Source organism: Gracilinanus agilis, chromosome 6, assembly GCF_016433145.1.
Source record: "Gracilinanus agilis isolate LMUSP501 chromosome 6, AgileGrace, whole genome shotgun sequence".
NCBI classification, from domain to species: domain Eukaryota; kingdom Metazoa; phylum Chordata; class Mammalia; order Didelphimorphia; family Didelphidae; genus Gracilinanus; species Gracilinanus agilis.
Window position 1 is genome coordinate 254,676,258 of NC_058135.1, and position 16,066 is coordinate 254,692,323.

Consider the following 16,066-nt stretch of genomic DNA (forward strand, 5'->3'; position numbering starts at 1 on the left):
AAAATATTTCTTACTATAGCATATACATGCATGTAGTGGTCTTGAACAGCAAATACCTAAAATTGAACTCATTTAATATCTAAAACCAAACTCATTATCTCCCCTCTTCCCCAAAATGTTCATTTTCTAGGATCATATAATTTAGAGCTAGGAGAGACTAAGAAGCTCATCTTGTCAACTCTGGCGCCAAGCATGAATTGTCCCCTGGGGTATCCTTGACAAATAGTCATACAGTCACTGATTTAATATTTCCAATCAATGGGAATTCACTGTTTTCTAAAGTAGCTTTTTCCATTAATGTTTAAAACTTTAGTTGCTGGAAGATTTTTCTTTATGGTGTTCCAAAATCTGTGTACCTCAACTACCCATTGGTCCTAGTTCTGCCCTTTAACATCAAAAAGATATCTCATCCATATCCCAAATGACAGCTCTTTTTAAATAATATCCTTACCAAGGTCTTGTCTTATTTGAACTAAACATCTTTGTCTCCTACCTCTAATCCTCATATAGAATGGTTCCCCTTCCTCTTTACATTATTCTGGATGCACTCAAATTTTCCACTGTCACTTCTAAAATGTGCTATAAGAGGTTATCCTGAATGTCTGATTTCTGTTAATACTGTTCTTTGAATCAGTCTCCTTGAAGTCTTCTCTGATCTTTCCTCTAAAACCCTCTTGGACTTTGACTCTACTGAACTCATCTAATAGGTATTGTCCTCTTTTTAAAAAAGGATTCTGCCTTCAGCTGGGAAGATTTTAGTCCTTTCATAATGCTACTTTAATAGGAAAGGCTAATTAGATGACTGTGTCTCAAGCAATTTTTGGTGATTGATCTGAATTGTTTTAGTAAACAGCAGTACAAGAGAGAAGAGGACTATTCTTTTTGCTCATCATACTGTGAAATACAATCTGAGCTCCCGTTTGACAATGAATCCCTAAATCAAACTGATGAGAGGGCACAGGAGCAGAAAATATTTGTTATTGCTCACTGGAAAACAGTGTGGTTTTCAGCCAGGGTTCGGATCATATTTTTGTGAAAATTCAAATATAGTTTACACTTGGAATAAAATAAATCAAGATAAAAGCAATCAGCAGACAAACCTATCATCATGTTCCCCTCCAGCAAAAAACCTTTAGTAGTGTCAAATGTGATTGCTCAATTCCTTTGCAAGCAGTAAATTAGTCAGTCAACAAACATTTATTAAGCACCTACTGTGTGCCAAATTAGATGGCAAGTGCTGGAGATATAAAGAAAGGCAAGAACATTGTCTCTACCCTCAAGAAGCTCATAATCTAATGGGGAGGGGACATGCAAACACCATGCACAATTTATTGAATATCTATAATGTGCAGTATGCTGTATAGGTCAACAAAAAAGGCATACATAAGACTATAATGTCGAGGAGGACACCATGTAATTGGTTCTTATTTTAGTATAACAATTATTTCTTTAAAAAATTTTCATATTATGAAAATGAACTTTAATTTTCTTTCTCAGCATCTAAATAAAAAAAAAACAAGAAAAGTAGTTCAATAGCCTAATTTTTAAAAAAATCTGTTTGACCTAATAAATATTTATTTTGTAACTGTGATGTGCAAAATATTATTCAACTGAAGTCTGGTTAAGATGGTATTGTGGACAATCCTAGGCAAAGCTAATTCTCTTAGCAAACACCCCAACAAAAACCTGAAAGGGAAACAGATGGAAAAATGATCAACTCATATTTTAAGACTTTCTGAAAACCTAAACCAGAGCTTCTACTGAAGCTAAAATCACAACAGAAGAAAGAGCTAGGGCAATAACTGGACATCCTTCTTGAGGAAGGAGTCAGGATGCAAACAAGAGAGGAAATGAAACAATATGGCCTCCACTATCTGTTGAGGATACATTAGGGCTGTGGAAGGTAATGAAGCCAACTTCTAGTTGAGGGATATCCAATGAGATGAAATAGAGATGAGGTCCAATGCAAGAAGAGGATGAACCAGACCCAAACCAATTCACCTCAACTGCAGCACCAGTTATATCTAAACTACTGAAAAAATAGAACCAAACAGAATATACCCACTTAGTCCAAGAGTACAGGATATAGTGGATTCTGGTCCTCATATATGATTCCAATCTAATGACATAGGCTGAAGTTGTGGAAAAAACTTCAAAATACAATGAAGAAATAATATAACTAAAAAGAAATCAAAAGACTTATAAGAGAGGCAGAAAAAGAAAATAATTTCACAGCAGGTGAAAATATAGCCTGGGGCTGGGTAGGAACAGATTGGCCAAAAAGACTGCAAGAATTACTAGCAGATGTGCAGAAAAGGTAAATATAGGACCTGGAAATATTGTTTTATCTGTTCTGTTAGTTTTGAGAGAGAAAACAAAATGGAAAAGAATACAGTAAGAGGGAAATAAGAAAGAAGAGTAAAGGAACATGCTAATAATCATGATTGGAGGATGTCAGGGGAAGATAATACCTACATGGAGGAGGGGGGAAGTGGACTAGACATATAATGAATCTCACTTTATTTTTTTAACTAGGCAAATAAAGATTACACACCATCCATAAAAATGCAATATTTGATATATAAATATATAAAATTCAACTGGGAAATGAGAGGGGAAGGAAGATAAAAAAAGGAAAAGTTGAAGAGGGTTTGTAGAGTTGAAGAGGGAATAATAACAAAGAAACTAGTTTTGCAGAGAAGATCACAAAAGAAGTTTAAAATGGGCAAAAAGTATAAGTACTAGTGAGTCACATCAGGGATGAGTGTAGACAGGAGAGCTAGAGAAGTGAGATCAAACTATTTCAATTATATATTCTCTTCATAATGAAGGAGCAGTGATAAAGGAGAAGAACTATAACAAAATATGATGGAGGAAAATAACATAATTGCCCAGTAATAACTATGAATATAAATGGGATTAATTCACCTATAAAATGGAAGAGGCTAATAGAATGGATTAGAAAATAAGATCCAACAATATACTATTAATAAAATATATGAAACATCTTCACAAAAATTTCAAATGAAGGAGTTATTACACAATTTATTAACCCTCAGATGAACTTTTAAAAAGCAGGGATGGAAATCATAATCTCATATAAAGCAACAGGGGGAAAAACTGGCAAAAAGAAAAAAGCAAGAAATACTATTATCCTTAAAAGTACCATTTTAAATTAAATAATAAAATATATAGAGTTACTTGATAGTAATGCAAATCAGTACTGTTGTGAGGATTATTTAGCTATTAATTTAGTATTAGTGTCGGACCTAGCAGGAAGGGCTGGAGGATTCCAAGATGGAATGAAGAAGCAGGAAGTGTGTTTCTTGCTCACTGAGAGAGACTCCATGGTGGTTGGGGCAATCAGCAACTGACAACTAGGAGAAACCAGATTTACCAGTGATCCTGTGGAAAGACTGTCACCTACTTGTGGGAGATTTTGGTAGAGAATGCTAAATCCCAACCGGTCAGCTCTCAGAATCTACCCACCTGGAAGAGTGCAGCTGGTGATCCGGGAGGAGCAGAAACATCACTGGAGTGTGGCTGAACACTACTGTTGTGAGGATACTCACTCCTGTCCTGCTTTTCCCTGGGCCCTGTTATGCTTAGGTCTTAGTTTAGTGTAGTCAAGTCCTTCCCCTGCCCCTGTGGTTTGCCCTTAGCTTTTAAGTGTAGTAAACCCTATTCCCATCCTTAATCTTAGTTTGTCCTTGATTAAATGTGTTGCCTTAACTTATAAACTCCTGCCTTTACTTTGCTGGTTTCCATAGGCCTGGTCTTGGTGCTTCAGAGTGGCAGTTGGACCTAACAGCCAATTCAGTAGCAGACACCCCTTTGCTGTTAAACTTTAGTCTCCCTACTTGTGGGCCCCTTCCTGACATTCCTGTCTCTCACACCCACCTGGACCCATATTTACTGTTCAAGGCACCTTTCTCTGGTTTCTCCCTTAACAGTACTTAAAACAGGAGCTAATCAAATCATAGAGAAAAATAGATAGTACCTCAACATATTCCTTTCAGCTCAAGGTAAACCTAATAAAAACATGAAATAGGGCAGTTAAGGGTTTGGATATAAAAATCAGATAGCAGATGTTTGGTGATTACTGAGTAAGAATCTAAAATAAGTATTCATATTTCTCAGTTTTGCACAGTTCTTTTACAAAATTTGCCTTATTTATTGACCATAAAAATTCATAAGCAAATGTAGAAAATTAAAAAAAAATTCATTGAGAATCATACAATAAAATTAAGACCCATGTATTTAAAGAAAATATTAAATTTTAAATAGAATCTAAATATATACTTCGAAGAAAAAGTCATAAAATATTCAATAATTACATGAAAGCATGTTGGAACAATGAAATAACATGTCCAAAACTGGGGGTTGCAGTCAAAGAAGTTTTTGTAGAAAAATTTGTATCTTTGATACTTTCATCAGCAAAAGAAAGAATGTACAGATCAATAAATCTGAATGCCATTAAAAATATGAAAGGAAGATCAATACAATGGAAGTGTGAAAGAGGTTAGAGACAGTCTCCAAGAAAATTTTAATGATTACGGTGGGAAGGGTCAGAAAGGTTCAAATGGAAGGAAAACCTCCAACTCTAAATTTAATCATCATCAACATCATAATCAACAATATCATCAACAACACCATCAACATTATCAACATCATCAACATCAACAACAGCATCACCATCAATATCATCATCATCAACATCAACATCTAACTATCCATCTTTTCCTGGCCCAGGAAAGATTTTTGCTGAGTGGCCTAACCTAATAGCATACTATACAAAGTACTGAATGAGAGCCAAAAGGCCTAAGCTCTAGACTTGAGTGCCACTATGTGTCCTTTGGGGATAGAAAGAAAGCCTTCTTTTTCCTGGACTCAGTTTCCTCATTTATGTATGAGTGAAGCTTATCTGGACTCTGCATTAAGTTAATCAATTAGATCAAAGAATAAACCAGATGTAAACAAGAAAAAAAAGAACATGAGTTTTTTGCCGGGGAAAAATAATATGCTTATGGAAGAGATGGAGAAAATTGAACTTTGAGTTTTGTAATTTTGTAGAATATTAAACAACCATATCAAAATATGCTAATTAGTATGTCAGTGTCAACCTGAAAGGCAATTCTTAGTGCCATGCAGAAATTTTCATTTTCTAACTCTTTTGTTTAAGAGATTATCAGTGACTTGTATGAAGATATCCAAAGAATGGTTGTCAAATTAACAAGAGAACACAAATCTAGGAAAGATACCTCATATATTGGATGTCAAAATCAATATTCCAAAAATTTGACAGGCTAGAACCATGGGTCAAATATAACAAGATTAAAGTTAGTAGAGATACACGTAAGACCCTTCATTTAGTTGTTTTTTTAAAACTATCACATATGTGCAGGGTTGGGGTAAACTTTAAGAAAAATTGATGTGGAAAAGAATCCGTAATAATAAGCTTAAATGACCATATAATATATCATTTCTTCAAAACTGAAAAAATATGAAAGGAACAGAAAACAACTAAACAAAAACATCTTTAAAAATTTAAAAACTCAAAGAAGAAATGAGTTAGTAAACAAATCAAGAAATACAATTAGGAACTATTTGAGGCTAAGAAAATAAAAAACAGCTAATTTGATTTTTAAAGAAGTTGATTTAAATCTTTAACAATTTAAAATAGATAAAAAGCAAAGATAATTATTAGAAATTTTGCCCATTTGGGTGCCAACAAAACAATAAATAATGTTTTTTTTTATAAAAGATAATCTGGGTTCATGTCCTAGGTCAATGTAACTTTTATTCAATTACACCCTCCCTGATTTTCTGTTTTATCATCTATAAAATGATTAGATTGAAGTAAATATTCACTAGGAGCCTTTCTACTTCTATTTATTTATTTGTTTGTTTGTTTGTTTATTGATTGATTGTTATGTGCTTATTCTTCAGATGAAGAAATCAAAACTATCAATAATCACACAAAAATGTTAAGTCACTCTTGATTGGAGAAATGCAAATTAAAAGAACTCTGAGGTACCACCTAACACCTTTCAGATTGGTCAGTATGATGGTAAATGAAAGTGATATATGTTGGAAGGGATCTAGCAAAATTGGAACACTAATGTATTATGGTGGAGTTGTAAAATGATCCAACCCCTCTGGAGGGCAATTTGGAACTAGGCGCAAGGGGCTATAAATCAATACATACCCTTTGATCCAGTAATACCCTGACTAGATCTGTATCCCACAGAGATTAAAAAAGGGGGAAGGAAGGACTTACTTATACATAAATATTTATAGCAGCTCTTTCTGCAGTGGTAAAGAATTGGAAATTGAGAGGATGTCCATCAATTGGAGAATGGCCAAACAAATTGTGGTATATGATAGTGATGGAATACTGTTGTGCTGTAAGAAATGATGAATAGGATAATTTCGGGAAAGAGTTGTAAAGAGCTACATGAACTGATATAAAGTGAAAAAAGCAGAACCAGGAGAACACTGAATACAGTAACAGCAATATTGTGGAATGATTAACTGTGAAAAACAGCTACTTTCAGCAATACAATGATCTAGGAAATTGTGAGAGACTTGTGACAAAGAATGCTATTCACTTCCAGAGAAAGAACTGGAGTCAGAATGTAGATCAAAGTACAGTTGTTCACTTTAGTCTGTTTGATTTTTTATTTTGCGGTTTTGGTTTTATAACCAAAAATAAACAATATGGAAGGTTTTTTTCATATATCTAACCCAGATCAAATTGCTTACCAACTTTGGAAAGGGGGAAGGAAGGGAATGAGACAATTTGGATCACATATCTTAAAAAAATTTATGTGGAAAATTGTTATTACATGCAATTGGTAAAATAACATATCTTTACAAAAATATTCTTATTCATCCCTCCATGTTCCTTGTCCCTGGTTCTGTATGTTTCTATAACCTGTTATCTAGAGGAAATACCTTGTTAAAATAATAATATGGGCAGGTACAAGTCTGCTGACTCTGAATGGTATTTGGGCCTTCCTTCTCACTTTGTTAGCTTAAATTCCAGAATATTTACAAATTAAGTATGTCAGAAATTTTAGAAAGCTGAGTTCAAATAGGAATCTTAATATGAATAAAGACATTAAGGGTGGTGATCCACATTTGAGTAGTAATGGATCAGCTCATGACAGGAAAGTTGATGAAGATTCTCTGGAAATCAAACCCATACCCATATGTTTTCTCCCAGCATCATTAGTGAGAGAAATACTCAGGAGTTGTTCATTGAATGTCTAATGGCTAAAGATTTGCATCATAGTTATACCATAGGCTGCATTATGATTTTTTTGGCCTTTCTCTTTCTTTTCCCTCCTTCCCCACCCCCATTTAACCTAAACTATCTCTTATTTTCCTAAAAAATAGAGAATTTAAATGATGCAATCTCAAAAAAAGATGTGGAACAAACTGTAAATAAAGTACAAAAGGAGGAAAAAGGTGAAAACCAGAAGGATTTTGATACAAATTCCATATAACATTGAAAGTACAGTGAATTTCAATATTGAATAAATTTAAAAAAGAGAAATAAGGGATCCTACCACCATATTTTATGAGATAAATGTAGTCCTAATACCTAAATCAGTAAAAGTTAAAGCAAAAACAAAATAAATTAATTAAAAAAACAGAACAAAGCATTTTACCAGGCATTGAGAATACGAAGTTCACATGTCAATGTAATATTAATTTTGCCCCAACTTGTTCAATGCGTCATATTATGCTCTGCAAATTAAAAAAAGAAAGAATTCCTATCTCCAAGCAACTTACATTCTTATAGTCAGGGAGAATGTAACATGAACATAGTAAAAATTTTTGACATGTAGGTCACTGATTATACCTTGATACAAATCTTTGAATTAAAAAATAATCACAAACTGAATAACAGTTGAAAAACATGACAGTCTATACTTTTGTACCTGACTGTTAAAATAACTTCCTCTAAAGTCTTCCTCCATGATGGCTTGGAGATGACTAGTTATGACAGTAAGATGCAAATTCTGGCAGGTCTACCAAATTAGAATGCAGTCCATTGACAAGCTATGTGGGCAATTCTATAATTGTAGCAAGGACTGGGAAGTACAGGTTTTTTTAAGTACCTGGAAGGAGAATCTGAAGGACTGTGAGAAGGGAGATTGAAAAGCCCCAAATCTTCAGATGTCCCCAGAAAGGAGAGGGGTCCATGTTCAGGGAGAAATGGGACGAGTTCCATCAGGATGAAATGACTGCGATTGAAAGTTGTTAATACTCAAAATTGAATATAATCAAGAATCATTGAGTCTTGTCTGACTCATTGATCTACTTAAGGGGTTAACTGCCTAGACAGAACTTCATGTTTTCTTAAATGTGTTTTCCCTATCACCACTGGGATCTAGTGAATTCATCCACTCTACTTCTTCTCTCTTCCTACCTACCTCATCAGTGACTGGCTAGCTGACATGATTTATAACTCCACTTTCCTGCTTTAGAAACAAAACAAAATGAAGCAAAACAAAAACCTAGTTTATTTGCTGTCTGTACTTTTAGAATTGACAACTTGGTGGCACAGTAGATAGAATGCCAGGCCTAGAGTCAGGAAGACTCCTTTTCCTGGGTTTAAATCCGGCCATAAACACTTATGACATGTGTAACCCTGGGCAAGTCACTTAACTGTTTAGTTTCTTCATAGATAAAATGTACTGGAGAAGGAAATGGGAAACCACTCCAGACCCTTTGACAAAAATATCCCAAATAGGGTCAGAAAAAGTCAGACATACTGAAATAAATAGACAACAACTCTTAAACTAGGTTTTGTTTCTAGATAAAAATCAGCTGAATTTTATTGTATTTTGAGTGTTTGTTATGGTGGTGTGGGTAGGAAGGGAGAACGCATGTGGGGTTGAAAGGAAGGAGACAAAAGGTGAACATATAAGATCAATTTTTTCCAGACATTAAAGTAAAAGAAAAAGACTGCAAACTGTTTTTGTTTTTAAAAAACAGCCCTCTAAACTCTCTGAAGACATAAGGGTGACAGGGTAAGAAGGAAGTTGCATATGTATATGTCACTGAAATAGTGTTAGGCAAAGTAAATACAGAATGGATCATTACCAAAGAGTTTTTTTTTTTTTTGGTCTATGGGTGATTAGTTTTCCTGGCACAGCACCTTCCTAAAACCATCTACTAAGAAACAAGTGTGTCTTTGCATTGTCTTTGAAAGAAATCACACTTGGTGATCAATTTTCAGACTTTTAAAATAATGAAACATATGTAATGCATATAAATTCCTTGATGAGACTACCAAATATTTTCCATCAGGAATGATTCCAGGATAAACAGGTTGGAGGGAATCTGGGAAGCTTGGGTTTTAGTTGCTAATTGGAAAAAAAGTAATTCTAGTCTTGAAGGCTATCCATCTAGTATTTAGACAGACCACATTCCCTTTATTGTAGAGTACCTGCTGTTATGACGTTTATGGAAATGTGTTAGACTGTGATAAAGTTTAATGTAAGAGATAGGATTCTAAATACAGATTGATTGGCTGCAAGTAATTTCTCCTGTTACATGAATTATTTTGTCAATAAGTCTTTAAGATACTCAACCCGAAAGCACTGATCTGCAATAACAGGCACAACTTTGGCACTAATATGCCGCTGTTGACTGCCACAGCTTATTCAACTCAGAGTTCTGAATAAGTTCTTTGTGGATAATTGATGCTGATAAGTTTGCTTAAAGAGAAATGGAGGTTTTAAGGAGCATAAATTATCCTCATTTCAGTTTTCAGTTTTTTAATTTTTGTCTGATTTTTTTTTTAAAAAGGAAGCGGATATAAGCAAGGGGGAGAGGATCAGAATAGCATCCCTCCAGAAGGTAATCATTCCAGAAACACCCATTCCTTCTTCCAATAAACACTGAGAAGTTATAACATCTCAGGATTTCTTATGTGGCGCTGGGTGGGATGGCTCATCTCCATAAAATCTTCCCAGATTCCCCCTTTCCCCATATATTAGTGCTTTGCCCCTTTGTGAACATCCCTGGAATGTTTGATACCTCCACTTCACTCTTTACTCTCAATGAGAATTATCTGTGTTTATATTTTAAAACCTACTCTACTCAAGGTCAGGGAGTACATCACTTCTGTCTTGTACGTCCTTGAACTTTATAAATATTTGCTGAACTGAATTAAATTGAACTGAAGAATCAGAGCACTTCTTTATTAGTATGAGTATTTCTTAAAAGACTCCTGTGTGTGTTTTATAATTTTTAGTAGTGTGCTTTATAATGTGCACAAAATAAGGAAAAGAAAATATACATAATTACAGCAAGAGAAAGTGACTCCGGGATAAGAAAGCAGGGTATGGGCTATTGAAAACTGGAAAGTGGGAGATTCTGAAGCAGGCTTTCTGAAATACTTTTAAGTAGAATAGTCCTATTAAGATTTAATCTAGTTAGGGTCTATTCTGACCAAAGGCAAGGATTCCTTCTAATCTCATTTCTATATATTTTGTGTTTGTTTTTCAACTGGTTTATGAGCCATTAATTAGTAATAATAGTTCACAGTGAAAAGGTATTTTATATTGATTGTATGATAGAGAGCAGATATTATTAGCTCAATTTTAGTAACTGATGATGGGTAAGATTAAGTGTCTTTGCCAAGGTAACAGCTCATAAACGGTAAAGCTTATTTGGAAATCAGTTCTTCTGACTCCATGCCCAGTGCTCATTTCATTTTAGTATGGAGGCTCAAATTTAAAAGTAAAGAATAAATCCATTAACAAGAATGACAGAGTGTAAAATAAAATATTCACATGACTTAAAAGGCCTTCATTTATTGATTTCTGAAAAAATTCTAATTCAAATTAGATATTTTGTAACCAAACATGTTTTTATAAGAATTTTTTTGGGATCACTTAATGATGCTATTTGTTTGCTTTTCATTCTTTGATTTAGCCTGTTTCCCACCAACAATATAATAACCACAATGCATAAATTAAATAGTGTTTAGGGGTTTGTAAAATGTTTTATATGATACCTCACTTGATAAAAATAGAAAATCCTTTCAAGAGTGTGATACTTAATAAGAATATAAATTATCAAAGATTACAAAAGGTTAGAATGCTCAGTGGAGTGGTTATGAAAAAATGGGAACATAAATGTACTAATAGCAGAATTGTTTATTTATTCATTCATCCTAGGGAAAGTATTTTAGGGGGGCAGCTGGGTAGCTCAGTGGATGGAGAGCCAGGCCTATAGATGGGAAGTGTGGGGTTCAAATCTGGCTTCAGACACTTCCCAGCTGTGTGACCCTGGGCAAGTCACTTAACCTCTATTGCCTAGCCCTTACCACTCTTCTGCCTTGGAGCCAATTGTGTATTGGCTCCAAGGCAGAAGAGTGGTAAGACTCCAAGTGGTAAGGCTCCAAGACAGAAGGTAAGGGTTTTAAGAAGAAAAAAAAAAGAAAGTATTTTAGAATTATGTGAAGAAAATGAGTTAAATGGCCATTAAACCAGAGATTCTACTGCTAGGACAATAATAAAAAGAAAGGGCCCGTATACATCAAAATATTAGTAGCAGCAGATTTTTTTTTGGAGTAGCAAAAAAGAAAAAAAAAAACTAGAAAAAAAGCAGGTGCCTATACATTGGGAAATGATTAAGTAGCCTGAGGCATAAGAATATAAATACTTATTAGAGAGGGGCATGAAATTATGACTACAAAGAAGCATGGGAAGACTCATATGAACTGATACAAATTGAAATAAGCAGAACCAGGAAAGGCACATTCACAAAGACATGAAATGGAAAGAACGACCAACCAAATGATTAAAATTGAAGGTTATGAAAATTATAATGATCTAGCTTAACTTTATAAAAAAGATATGCAAAGGCATTTCCTTCCCTTTTTTATAGAGTGAGCTATTAATGTGAAATATAACAGGTTTCAGGTGTTTTCTCTCTGTGTGTAATTTACTTGTGCTATACTTCTTTCCCTGAAGGATGTGTCTTTGGAAAGATTGGGGAGACAAACTGAGAATGAAAGTAATGTAAAAACCAAATAAATAAGAAAAAATATTTTAAAAAATAATGAGAGCATAAGTAACACTAAAGAGTATTGAACTAGTAAGGCATGATAGGCTTACAGTGGCCTTTTTGCTTTGTAAATTCTGTTATTTTTAGCAAAGATAGCGACTGCTTTTGATTTTTAAAAAATACCCAAGTGCTCATAAGAAATAAATTAGTCTTCTCTGCTGCTAAGTAAATAAGGATAATTTTTATCCTTTACAGTCCAATATTGCTATATTTCTAAAGGAAACATGGGTATTTATCCCTTTAAAGAAAAGTAAGTTTTCAGTATCTATAAACATAACAAATATAATCAGGGATATTTGCAACACTTCTCTTCCATTAGATTGTGAGGCCCTGGAGAGCAGGGATTATCTTTTATCTATCTTTGTATACCCAGAGGTTAGCACAGCACCTCGTGCTTAGTAAGTACTTAGTAAATGTTTGTGATTGAGGTATAAAACATGAGAATCCGTGTCTGTGGAAATCATGTAAAAGCATTTAGTTTGTCTTACAAATATTTTATTTTCAGAATCTTCTCATGCTTTTTTCCTACTCTGATGTCTTATAAACTGATTGAGAAATCTTAGGAAAGTTAGCTTCTCCATTGGAAAATGAGAGGACAAGATTTAATGATCTTTGAGGTCCGTTCAGTATGTAATGGTGAAGTATTAAATTTGATGTCAGGATAAGCAGGATTCATATTTACTCTGAACCTTCACTATGTCTCTCTTCTCAAATCTACAAAATTGGATGAAATGAAAACATGTTTGCAGAGTGCTTTGCAAATTACAAAGTATTAAAAATATAAAGTTTATTTTTTACTATCCTGGTGACTTTACCAACAGATATGTTTTGCTACAAAACCATTGTCTTACTACATTCATTGTCTTTACAATAATATAGCACCAAAAACTGAACAAAATTTTTAGATATGACTTAATATGACCATCTTCCATATGGATGTCTTATAGCCATCTCCAACTCAACATGTCTAAAAAAACCTCTATCTTTTCTTTCCCGAATTCATCCATTTTCCTAACGTTCTTATTTCTGTCAAAAATAATACCATTCTCCCAAGTATTCAGGTTCTCAACCTCACTGTCACACTCAATTATTCACTCTCCTCTCTCCCATCCCCAATACCCAATCAGTTACCAAGATATATGCTTATAATTGAAAACTATTGAGCCATTAAAAAATAATGAACAAGATGATCACAAAAAAAACCCTGAAAGACATGAAGTAATGCAAAGTGAAGTAAGCAGAAGTAGGAAAAAAGTTGTATGTAGTAACAACAATAAGGTATGATGATCAACTGTGAATAAATTTATTATTACCAAGGCAAGGATCCAAGACAACTCCAAGAGACTCATGACAAAAATGGATATCCATCACCATAGAAGGAACAGACAGAGACCAAATGCAAATTGAAACATACAATTCTCATTTTCTCCATGAATTTTTCTCTAGTGAAAGCAATCTTCTTTCATAACATGATGAACATGGAAATGTATGTTATATGATAATATGTGTTCAACCTGTGTCATGTTGGCAATAACTTTGAATCAACACAAGCTTGAACTAGGTGGGAGAACCTTGAAAAGCCACTTAGTAAGTTCACACTTTACTTGATGCTAGGTGAGAACAAGCCAGAAACTTAAGAGTTCACACACTCAGAAAGGTGTGATTCCCAAAGTGAGAACTCAGACAATTTGGAAGCTGTGATTGGCTCTTGTGAGAAGGGGCAGGGACAGGAAACCACTATAAAAGCCATGAAGGCGGGCTGGTGAAGGAATCTGGTGAAGCAGGCTAGTAGAGAGTGAACTTCAAGATGGAAGTAAGCTTCAAGAAGAAGGTCAACACAAAGAAGAAGGCCTCAGGAGTCACCTTCAGCTCCACAGTCATTGTCTTGGGTGAATGGATGGCTCGTTTTCCCTTCCTGTCTTCTGGAGATAGTTTAATTCTGATTGAAGGTTAACAAGTCCTGGCTGAGCTAAGCACTGGAACAATATTTAGTTAGATAGGTTAATGTCTTTTCTACCTTTTGTATTTCTCTCCTTTATAAATAAAAGATTTATAATTTTCATAATATTTAGCCAAACCATTCATTTTAACACTTACAGTCATATCACTTGTCTTCTTGGGGAAGAGGGAAAAGTGAGAGGGAAAAAGAGAACACGGATAGCAAAATATCAGAAAATAAATTTTGAAAATTTATATTGGCATATAATTTGAAAAAAATAAAAATTTATTATAATAAAAAGAACATGATCTTTTTGAGGGCAGGGGCTATGCTTTTATATTTCTTTGAATCACCAACACATAACACAGTGCCTAATAATGTGTTTAATATATGTTTGTTGATCGACTTTCTGACAAATTCTAAGATTAGAGGGGACATGTAAGGTTCCTATAATTTCTCATACAGCAGTAAAATCCTCCTTGTGGGTCAGAATTAGGCTCAGAATAGCAATTCTTTTCACTGCTTCATCTACATTTTAAAGGCTGAAATTGTCATTAAAGCAAGCCAAGAAATTATTAGCTGCTCTGTTTTTGGCAAAGAGTGAGTTCCAACAGATGTCCAGATAATTGAGGTCCCCCCATCACTGCTATATCATGATTTCATGCCAGACTTGTGTTCCAAATTCCTTATCTGGTTTCTCTTTCTGTTCAGGTAGTCCTGTAGAATGCTCCAATGAAAATGTCACTTTCTTTCTGACTCCTTTGCCCAAAATTCCTCTTTCATTCTTCACCCATTTAGCTTTTAGGTTTCTCACACAAATATATTTTCCCTATATATAATCCTCCTCTACCCAAGACTAGTTTTACTTATCTAGCTTATCGTAAATTAGGCATATGCTAATATTCTTTGTACTAATATTCTTTGTCTCTATTGTCTCCAGAGGGAAGGGATGGTAATTGTGACTTTACATTTCTCCATTTTATAATTACCACAAGACTCTAATACAGAGTGGTGTAGGCTAAGTAGTCCTAATGACCATAAAGCCTATATTCAATGAGAGATACTTTTGTATTTTTCCATTGTCTGTACCTATATTACTCCTTTGTCAAGCAGTTAATGCTCGAAGCTTCTGATTTGACTAAACTCCTGGCCAACTGAAGTGGCCTGTGACCCACTCTTTTCTTGTTGCTTCAGAAAGTCAACTCAAACCCTTACTAATTTCTGGGGTACAATGAAGAAACTCCCCTGACGTGACCCTGGTATCAATAAGTTATCCCAGAAATTTCCACCCACGATTAGATCTGATGTTTAGGAGTGTTCCCTCCCACATCTGGCATCAACTACCTGTTCTCAACCAAACTCACTATAGGGTATAAAACTTCCTTGCTTGAACCCCAATTTTGAGTGTGTGCTTTCTTCATCGAAACTCCCTCATCCTCAAGCTGAGTGAGTTTCATGCATCTGTAAGGACAAATATCTGTCTATATTGCTAGAGAGTGTCTGTATATGATATTGGCATGGGGTGGGGGATGCTGCTTGCTGTATAGCATAATAATAAAGTTCTTGTTTGTACTAGCTCCCCTAGTACCAATTCTTGAATTCCCTAATCTGTTTGTGCTTTAACTCAAGCCATGATGCCAACCAAATAAAGCAAAAGGGGACGAATAAATAACTTATTAAATACCTACTATAGGCTCAGAACTGTGCTAAGCACTTTGTTCCAACCACCTCATTTATTCTTCATAACAATACTGGGAGGCAAGTATTATTATTATCCTCATTTTACAGCTGCAGAGTGTCTTACCTTCTCATTTTTTATTTAATTTTTTAAAATTTATTTATCTGTTTGATATATTAAAATTCCCAGGCATCTCTCACTTGTTACCTCCTCTCTGACACTAGAGGAGACATTCTTTGATAAAATATATGTGTACACACACACACACACACACACACACATAAATATATATATGAACCATATATATGAGCCATATATATGATAAATGGAAATGTCTATTGTGTATATATATATAT